The sequence below is a fragment of the Zingiber officinale genome, chromosome 5A (assembly GCF_018446385.1).
Source record: "Zingiber officinale cultivar Zhangliang chromosome 5A, Zo_v1.1, whole genome shotgun sequence".
Lineage (NCBI taxonomy): Eukaryota > Viridiplantae > Streptophyta > Magnoliopsida > Zingiberales > Zingiberaceae > Zingiber > Zingiber officinale.
In genome coordinates this window covers 124,550,330-124,560,483 of record NC_055994.1, presented here as the reverse complement: position 1 = coordinate 124,560,483, position 10,154 = coordinate 124,550,330, and positions in this window count along the sequence as shown.

Here is a 10,154-nt window from a genome sequence, read left to right as displayed (position 1 = left end):
TACATGTCCGACCGGACGCGCGGATAAAGCAAAGAAAAGGGACTTGATGCAGAATTCCATCATCCGGCGGAGGTGGAAAAACTTCGGAAGGCCAGCAGTGTAGTTTCCGAGCTGGTTGGCTAACGTAGTATTAGTCTCAAGCCGGACAACAAGTGGAGTGTGCATAGACTTTCGGGATCTCAACAAAGCTTGCGAAAGATTTTATCCTGCCGGATAGATCGTTTGGTGGACTCTACGGTAAATTGCGAATTAATCTGTGCTCGGCGCCTACCGGGGCTATCACCAAGTGCTGCTCGCGTGAAGATCAAGAAAAGTCAACGTGGCCGGCGGCACATATTGCTATAATGTGATGCGGTTCGGATTGAAGAATGCGAGGGCCACATAAACTTGATGAATAAAGAATTGAGGGCAGATCGGGCGGAATCTAGAAGTTTATGTGGATGACATTCTCATTAAGTCGGTCCGCGGCCGATCTCTTCAAGGACATGGAGGAAACCTTCCGAGCGCTGTGAAATATGGAGTCAAGCTAAATCCCGAAGTGCTGTTCGGAGCAAAAGGGCGCTTGGGGTGCATAGTGACCGGGCGGGGAATCGAAGCAAATCGGCAAGGTGAAAGCTCTACAAGATATGTCGCCTCCAAGAAATACAAGGGAAGTGCATTTGGCCGTCGGATAACCGCTCTGTCGAGGTTCATCTCAAAACCGTAAGGCCTTCCTTTTCAAGATCTTACATAAGCTACAAAATTTCATGGGACGAAGAATGCGTGGGCGTTCGAAGATTTGAAGGCATATCTGAACTCCCTCCGGTATTAGCCAAATGCTGGTGAGCCACTTCATATGTACTTGTCTTCAACCGAGCATGCAATCGGCTCGACTTTAGTGAGGTCGGAGAAGAGCCTGTGTATTTCCTTAGTCACATTTTAAAGATCTTGAATCTCGCTTCTGCGGGCTCGAGAGGCGGCTTCGCTCTGGTCCTTGCCTCGGCGCCTTAGTCTATACTTCTGGCGCATCGATCATTGTCAAAACCAATAGCACGCTCGAACATGTTCTACTAAATCCGAGGCATCCGGACGGCTCATCAGTGGACGACGGAGTTAAGTGGTTGATATCCAATACCGCCCGCTCGGCAATCAGCGCAATCCTTGGCGATTTTGTGGTGGTGCAAAGGCGAGGCGGAGCTATGTGGAGAATATATGTGGATGGGTCGTCCACTCGGCTCGAGCGGGATTGGAATATTGTTACTCTCCCTCAAGAAGAAGATGCACTTATCCGTCCGGTTGGATTATAAAGCTACCAACAATGAGCGGTATGAGGCCCTCGGAGGCTTGCGAGGCGGCTTGGCATGTGAGGCCGGTCGGGTAACTCTTCACTTGGATTCGCAGTTGGCCGCTCGGCTCTCTGGTACCTTGAAATCAATAGCGCTCGGCTCAAGCTCTGTGAAGCCTTGAGAAGCTCAAAGCTGATTTTAGAAGTTATTGTCGAGAAGATACCGGCGGAAAATCAAGCGGCGATGAGTTAGCCAAGCTCATGAGTTCAATAGCAGATCGCCATTCACCGATTGAAAAATCTTGTTGGTGGCGCCGTCGGCCGGATGGAAGGCCTCACATTTCAAGCGTGGCGGACACCCATCATAGAGTTCCTCAGCTCGGAGCAACCGACCGGGAATGAAACCCAGTTATTAAGAAGGAGGGCGGTCGGTTCACACTCATCGGCGATCAGCTTTATAAGAAGGCTTTCTCTCGCCCGCTGTTGAAATGCGTGAGCTCGGAAGACTTGGCTTACATCCTCCAAGAGGTACATCAAGGATCGTGCGGAGGACATCCGGGCGGACGATCACTAGCTAAGAAGATCCTCTTGGAGGATGTAAGCCGAGTCTTCCGAGCTCACGCATTTCAACAGCGGGCGATGCCGATGCCGGCCCTCGCTGTGGGTTCGTTCGATCGGATGTGGCGGGCTGATGGTGTCGCGATCGCTGAAATCCTCGACGTCGCGCCTGCTGCGGTGGCTGGCGACGGCGGTCGGACGCTGCTGCTGGGGTATCTTTGGACAATAACTCTGAACGGCGAGGCGGTACCACAATCAGTGAGCCCTGCTGTGAGCGCCACAACTGTCGGTTGGACGGATTTCTTCTTGAGGGCTCCGCTCGCACCGACGTGATCGCCGGGGCGGTGATATCAGACTGATGAGCGTCATGTCCGGCGGGCTGTGGTTTGACAATGATCGCGCCGCGGCGGCCGGCGGCGAGGCGGCGACCCGCGAGATTCAGCATCTTTTAAAATGTGACTAAGGAAATACACAGACTCTTCTCCTGTCGGCTTCTGGAATAAGCTCTTCAGTCGGGAGATGAAGAGTGACCCGAATCGTGAGGTCATGACCAGGGGTAGTCCGACCGACGGTCGGAAGGGGATCAGAAGCCGGCGTAGAAAACTGGGAATGAATGGTCGAGCGCTGGACAGAATGGCGAGCAGGCGGAAGGGTGCTGATTGGAATAGCCTCCATTGGCGCAGCCGGCTCGTCCCATTCAGAAGGTGTCCGGTCGGACGAGATGGTTTCGGTCACTGGCGCCTTGCCTCGAGCGGTTGCAGTGACCCGCTCGGATGGTTGGACCGCGGAGGTCGCCGACCGCAGGGGAGTCTCCACTCGGCGCCTCTTCTGTAGAGGCTGCTCCTCCTCCTGAGCGGAACCTTCCTCGGGGGCAGTTGGTTCTCCAGGAGTGGCTCTGCTGGCCACGTTTTGTTGAGAAGCGGGAGCGGTCGACTCAGCCTGAGTCCCGCTCTCTCCTTCGTGGGATCCGACCGGCTGGATACCCAAAGCTTCCATTTCTCTGGCCGCTGCGGCTTCCAGAGCGGCCGCCTTCCTCTTCAAAACACCGGCCATGACCGAATCCATAACGATGTCCGCTGCAAAGAAAGGAAAAGAAATCAGTTAGCAATCAAAGCAAATGCCCAACCAAAGTTCTTACCGAAGCCGGCCGGAAGAGGAGTCCGTATAGGACTCAACCCGAAGATGTACATCACTCCCTCGTGGAGAAGTTTGTTGATGTCAAGTCGCAGACCGGCTAGTATATTTGCAGCGTGGAGGTAGTCCGGTCGGGTCTTGAACTTCTTCAGCTCGGGAGTGGGGGGTAGGCTGACCTGCCACTGGGTCGGGAAGTTGGCCCGATCGGGCATACGGATGTAGAAAAAATAATCCTTCTAATGTTTATTGGAAGTAGGAAGTTTGTTGAAAAAGACCAAGCCGAGCCGAGCTTGGAACATGAAGGTGCCCGGCTCGGCTTGCTTGGGGTAATAGAAATAAAAGAAGACCTCCGGTCGGAGGGGGATGTTGTAAATCTTGAACAAAACGATGACACCGCAGAGGAGACGGAAGGTATTGGGTACTAAACTGCCGAGCGACACACCGAAAAAGTTACAGACATCTATGATGAAAGGGTGTATAGGAAAATGAAGACCGGCGGTAAACTGGTCTCGGAAGACACAGAAAGCTCCGCGTGGCGGTCTGTGAGGCCGAGCGGAAGGACCAGCTAAGCGAATTTCGAAATCCTCTGGGATTTCGAAATTGTCGGCCAAAATATCGAAGTCCCGCTGTTCGAATCGGGACTGCATGGTGGTGTACCATGGGCCGAGCGACTGATCTTTGGGATTGGAAGAGCTAGCCATGGGCCGATCGGGAGGAGTCAAAAGGCAAAAAAGGCAGGAGAAAAACAACAGCGAATGAAAGGAAGTTTCAAGGATCGAAACTGAGAAAGAAATGCGGAGGAAACACCGGAAAGGAGGAAGGAAAGATATAAAACCTTGCTGCGGGGAAAGGGATCGAGGAAAAGGCGCCGGAGAGCGTCGGAGAGCAGAAACAGGATCGCCGGAGCTCCAAAGCGCAGGGGGCAGTAGTCAAAATTGCGGAGGCAAGTGAGGGAGACAAGGAAACGAAGAATTTATAGGGTGAAGGCCGGGCGACCTCCACCGTTGGATCCAGGTCACGGGAATCAAAGCATGCATCGAGCCGTCCATTTCGAATCGCTTCGATCACATCAAAACACCATGCCACCGCCGCCGTACGCCGATGGCAGTGCTCCACGTGGCATTCAATCATTCGGAGCATTTAATGAAAGCATGCTCAACCTTAATGTCGAAGATTAGCGCAGAGCACGAGGAGATCCAGTCAATACCATTGTTGATTCACTTGAAGGATACCTCTATGGTTAGCCGAGCGGAGGATACCAACACGAAGGAGCCGCTCGTCCAGATTCTTAGTCCAGTCAGTCGGACTATTCGCCTCCTTCGACTAGACTTGAAGGGGATGCAAGTGTTTCCGGTAGTAAGAACAGGGGACCCCGCCCTGTAAAGTCAACGCCACGTGGAAGCCATAGTGGCAGTTGTCCATCCGGAGAGGGCAGGGTCCGACCGGACAGCCGGAGAGGGCTGGGTCCGACCGGACTGCCGGCCGGCCGATGGAGTCGCACGCCCGGAGAGGGATGGGTCCGATCGGCTTGCCGACCGGACGATATTCGCCTGATGGTTAAAGGCGCCCTGTCGAAATCAGGGTTCCGGCGCTCAGCGGAAAAGGTCGCTTGGCCGAGCGGACCTCACGCTCGGTCAAAGCCATAAGGTAGCACTGCTAATAGTCCCCATAAAGCACGTGATGGAGGATCTCCCCCAAGTAAACCACCGCATATGTCCGGCCGGATGTTGAGGGAGCTGTCCGCCCGGAAGCCAGATTTGGAGCAAAGGGGAAAAGGGCAAGGGACATCTTTTTCTGACAGCAGGTATGTTTTACGTGCGGGCCATGCTCCAAATCTTGTGACAGGAGATTCCGCTGTCCCATCGAGGACATGCTAAGACTGTAGCAGTATGGATTAGGGAAGCTCACTGACAAGTCCTTACTGGAGTATGGGCCATGGACACGTGTACACCTCGGTAAGTGTACACTCACTTCTTCGCTGCCCTATATAAGGGCCCTCATTCTTCGCCGGAGGTACGCAGTCTACGAGTTTTAAAGCCACTGTTTCTTTCTGGAGCTTCGCCTGACTTGAGCGTCGGAGAGTCGCCGCCGGGAATCCCTTCCCGGCCCGACTTCTGTGCAGGTTCGCCGGAGCTTTGTGCCGCCAGTCGAAGATCCACGCCAGTAGTCGGAAGCGCCACGTGCCCAGCGTCCGTTGATTCGGCATTCGGACAGGATCAGACAGAAATAAAATTGACTCAGGAAAAGAGTAAATTAGGTACGGGTCGTTCGACTAAAAGGGTTTTAATTGAAACTTTTTACTAAAAAGATGAAAAAGTTTCAAAATTTATGACTATACATTCTTTTATTTTTTCCAAGTATTAATATTTTTCTTAAATTTCAAGGGGTGCGACCGCACCCCCGATCTCTAAATAGCTACGCCCCTGCTTGCAAAGATTATAGACATGTTACACTCTTAATTGAGCATTTGCAAAGCCTTGATGATCGATTTGGTGTAGATATCTACTGCATTGTTTAATTCATTTAAGACTTTTGTGTAGACTCTCCTAGTTGGCAAAACAAAAAAAATAAAAAAAACACGTAGGTGACTTTGCGGACGATAAGCTGATGTTATGACGAGTGAAACATGTGTTGCTCTTCTAAGCTGATGTTATGGCAAATTCGTATTTAGGCTCCAAACCACAAAACCTTGAATGGAGATTTGATTTTAGTGCGTGGGAGTCCTCTGGGGGGTGGAGGAATGAGAATGCTCAGGTTGCTCGAGTTTCTGAGATTGCTCAATGATCCTGTCCGGAAGTTGAGTGGGATGAAGACGGATTTTGTTGTGCGGAAAATTGACGGAGAGTCGTTGGAGTGTTGAATCTACCTGGTACCACCCTGAATCGATTCACACGGGCGGCTGACGGCTAGAGATGATCAAAACAACGACGCGATTACCCTGCACACACTCAGACGGATCGACCAGTCGTTAGAGACCAGAAACCAGGGAAAAGTCCCGGGTCAAGCCCTCCGACGCTCAAGTCAGGTACCTTTTTCCCCAGAAATCACAGAGAAAGAATGAAAAGTAGAGAGTAGTGAGAAATGACGAGTGAGCGTACCTGCATAAGAGACAAGGTATCCCTTTTTATACTGCAACGGAAGTTTCTGGGTCTGATGGGTGTCAGGGAATTCTGCTGTTAGGCTTTGTCTGGCGATGATTGACACGTGGCTTTTCTTGATAGGCTGGCAGTAAAACCGAAGGTGTGTTGAGCCCCAATTGTTGGCATATTCCCTGACACCTTGATTATTCTCTTTGACAAGCAGTTACGATTCTTTGACTGATTTGTCCTGTAGTGTCTGACCGACGAGCCTGTGTTCCGAGATCTAGGCTTGCCCTGCCTTTGTCCTCTACTATCTCTGGCCTGCACATCTCGATCGACACTCTGGGTCTATATCCAGACTTCTACTCTTTGGTTTGGATGTCCTGACCTGCGCACCGGATCTGTAAGAAGACCTCGGATCCTTGGTACGAACGTCTCGACCTGCATGCTGAGTTTGTCCGCCGACCCACATCTGTCTGCTGTTATCCAAGGCATGAACGTCCCGACCTGCACGCTGGGTTTATCTGCCGACCCACATCTATCTGCTGTTATCCAAGGCATGAATGTCCTGACCTGCACGCTGGGTCTGTCCGCCGACCCACATCTGTCTGCTGTTATCCAAGGCATGAACGTCCCGACCTACACGCTGGGTTTGTCCGCCGACCCACATCTATCTGCAGTTATCCAAGGCATGAACGTCCTGACCTGCATGCTGGGTCTGTCCGCCGACCCACATCTGTTTGCTGTTATCCAAGGCATGAACGTCCCGACCTGCACGCTGGGTCTGTCCGCCGAGCCACATCTGTCTGCTATTATCCAAGGCATGAACGTCCCGACCTGCACGCTAGGTCTGTTTGTCGACCCACATCTGTTTGTTGTTATCCAAGGCATGAACATCCCGACCTGCATGCTGGGTCTGTCTCAGACCTATTGGCTTGTAATCTCCATCCTTAGCTATATCTGGCCCGCGAGCCCGTTTATTACTCACTGTCAAGGCTGGGCTTATGATCTCCTCCTTTGACTGCCCTGTCCGCTCAGACTTTGACTTTGGACACGTCATCTAGACTTTTGACCATCCCGCTATCTTCATCAGCTTGACTGCTGACCTGCCACGGAGGCTTGACTTTTGACCTTCTTGTCCTCCACATCAGCTTGACTGCTGACCTGTCACGGAGGTTTGACTTTTGACCTTCTTGTCCTCCACATCAGCCTGACTTCTGACCCTCTTGGGGCCTTGACTCCTACTCACAACATCCTATCGACCCCACAAAACATGCACCATATCACAAGCCTCCCCCTCAAGTCTAGTCGAAGGAGGCTCTAGTCCGACTGACTAGACCCCAGTCTCTTCCACCCCTGACCTGGGTCTTGCGTTCTTTGCCTGGGCTTTGCATTCTCTGTCAACCCGTATTCCCTCCATTTGTAGCGTTTGTAGCCTCCCTAGGAAGCAACAACGATCATTTTGTAGTTGTTAATTCTTCGACTTCCGAGCCTGGTCTTTTCCAAAAATGCTACACTGTTTTCCAAGCATCCACCCATGTTCCGAGAAAATCTCCTCACCTTCCTCTTCTTTATAAAAGCTCTAAGATTCTGCTGCTTCAAGTTACCTTCCTGTTCCTGTTTCTAAAGTATATTGCACTCATGGAACCTTCAACTACATCCAGCGAGCTTGATTCCTTGCTTCGCCAGATTACCCAATTGATGGAACTATTGACTCATAAGGAGGAAACCTCCTCTCAGCAGATCGCTCATCTAACAGAATTGTTGGCTCAGAAAGAAAAGCCCTGCTGGAGATGACTGCGAGCAAGGATCTTCAGGCGTCCCTTCTTCATGAGATGGAAAGCCTTTGGCTGACCGCAAAATCCCGGACCCGGGCCGAAGTTGCCCTCAAGCTGAAAGCTCAATCAGATTTTCAGAGTCAGGTTCATTACATTATCTATTTGAAGATAAAGCACGAGGATGAGGTAGTTTTACTGAAGGAAGAAAAGCAGATCAAGGATGAGACCATTGGGCAACTGAAGCGCTCCCCCGACCTCGTTAAGGAAGATTTAGCTAGAGCTCAGGCTCATATAGCTAGCAAAACTCAAGCTTCTGGGTCTGGCAACAATGTAAACATCTAAAAAGTGTATCTATCACAAACGGAATAAAATCCTTTTTGTGAACCCTCCTCCTGATATAACCCCACCTTCTATTGTTTGGGTCTCATTGGGCTTCTTTTATAGAACTGCATTTTTTCCATATAAAAGAGAGCTAAAACAACAAGGATAATTTGCTTACCCCTTGCGATTTCCTGGCCATAGCAGCAGAGCCACTTGAGAATATGATGCTTGCCATATCATGCTTCAATGAATGTAAGGAGTAATGATAGAGAAACACGTTGTACCATCCACCGACCAGGCTAGCCGTTAGTCATGAGAGACTTGCTCACTTATAACTTGCACTGGGGCAAGAGTTTGGGACAGCCGACCTGAAAGGTCGTTGGGCGTGAGAGCCTTGCTCACTTATGACATGCACTGGGGCAAGAGTCTGGGACAGCCGACCTGAAAGGTCGTTGGGTGTGAGAGCCGTGCTCACTTATAACTTGCACTGGGGCAAGAGTCTGGGACAACCGACCTGGAAGGTCGTTGGGCGTGAGAGCCGTGCTCACTTATAACTTGCCCTGGGGCAAGAGTCTGGGACAGCCGAACTGAAAGGTCGTTGGCGTGAGAGCCGTGCTCACTTATAACTTGCCCTGGGGCAAGAGTCTGGGACAGCTGAACTGAAAGGTCGTTGGGCGTGAGAGCCGTGTTCACTTATAACTTGCACTGGGACAAGAGTCTGGGACAGCCGACCTGGAAGGTCGTTGGGCGTGAGAGCCGTGCTCACTTATAACTTGCCCTGGGGCAAGAGTATGGGACAGCCGACCTTGAAGGTCGTTGGGCGTCAGAGCCGTGCTCACTTATAACTTGCACTGGGGCAAGAGTCTGGGACAACCGACCTGGAAGGTCGTTGTACGTGAGAGTCGTGCTCACTTATAACTTGCACAGAGGCAAGAGTCTGGGCAGCCGACTGATAACCATGATTTCATTGCATTATTTTGATTCATATATGCATGGTTTGATGTTGATTTTATAGGTTAAAATCATGGTTACATCACATTTTGTGCATTGTGTGTATTTTTGGACTTAATTGCAAATTACTTTATTTTTATATTATTTGATGCTAATATTTGATTCTTATTTTGTAGGCATCAAAGGATCTTAGATTTGGATCTATTTGGACCGAAATTGGGCTCGAATCAGATCTGATTTAAATCTGAGAAGCTACAGTGAGCTTCTTCGTCGATCTCCTCACGCAGCTGCGCGTCCCGCGGCGAGCTTTTGCCGGGATTTCTATCCCATTCCTTCTCCAATCAATCTCCTGAGCTACTATCTTGGTGGTGAGCTTCTCGGCGGCGACATCCCGATCATCTGGAGCCATTGGAGGGTGTTCTCTCCGGTGGAATTTGGCTCGCGGCATCTTCCTTTTCCAGCTCGATTTGGCGGTGGTCCTCCAAATCCAAGCTCTGATTCCCATCAGCAACATTCGGAGGTGGTCTTCCGGTGTTCCTGAGCTTCACTCGACGTTCATCCGCGTTCCACAGCCTTCCGATCAGATCCAATCTGATTTAAATAGAAGCTACAGTAGCTACAACTTCTTCGTCGAATCCTCCACGCACAACAGCTTCGTCCCCGCGGCATTTCTCCGGATTCCGGCCCCTTTCTCTTCTCCGATCATTCTTCCGAACTTCAACCTCGGTGAAGGACGTCCCAGCAGCTTCATCCCGATTCTCTGGAACCGATTTGGTGTTCCCTCCGACGCAATCTCCATTTCTTCGATGCCTCTATTCACCTCAGATTTGGAGGTGTTCTTCCAAATCTGAGCTCCGATTCCCATCAGCAACGCTCGGCGGTGGTCCTCCGGCGTTCCTGAGCTTCATCCAACCACAATTTGCATTCCGTAGCTCCCATTCCAGATTCAGAGGTCAAGGATGGCAGATTTCCAGATTTTCGGCACTTGAGTGGGTTTAGGGTTGTTCTTAGCTTGCCGGGGGTGGTCCGCTGGTGTAGTTGAGCACTCCTTGAGCTGATACGCCATTG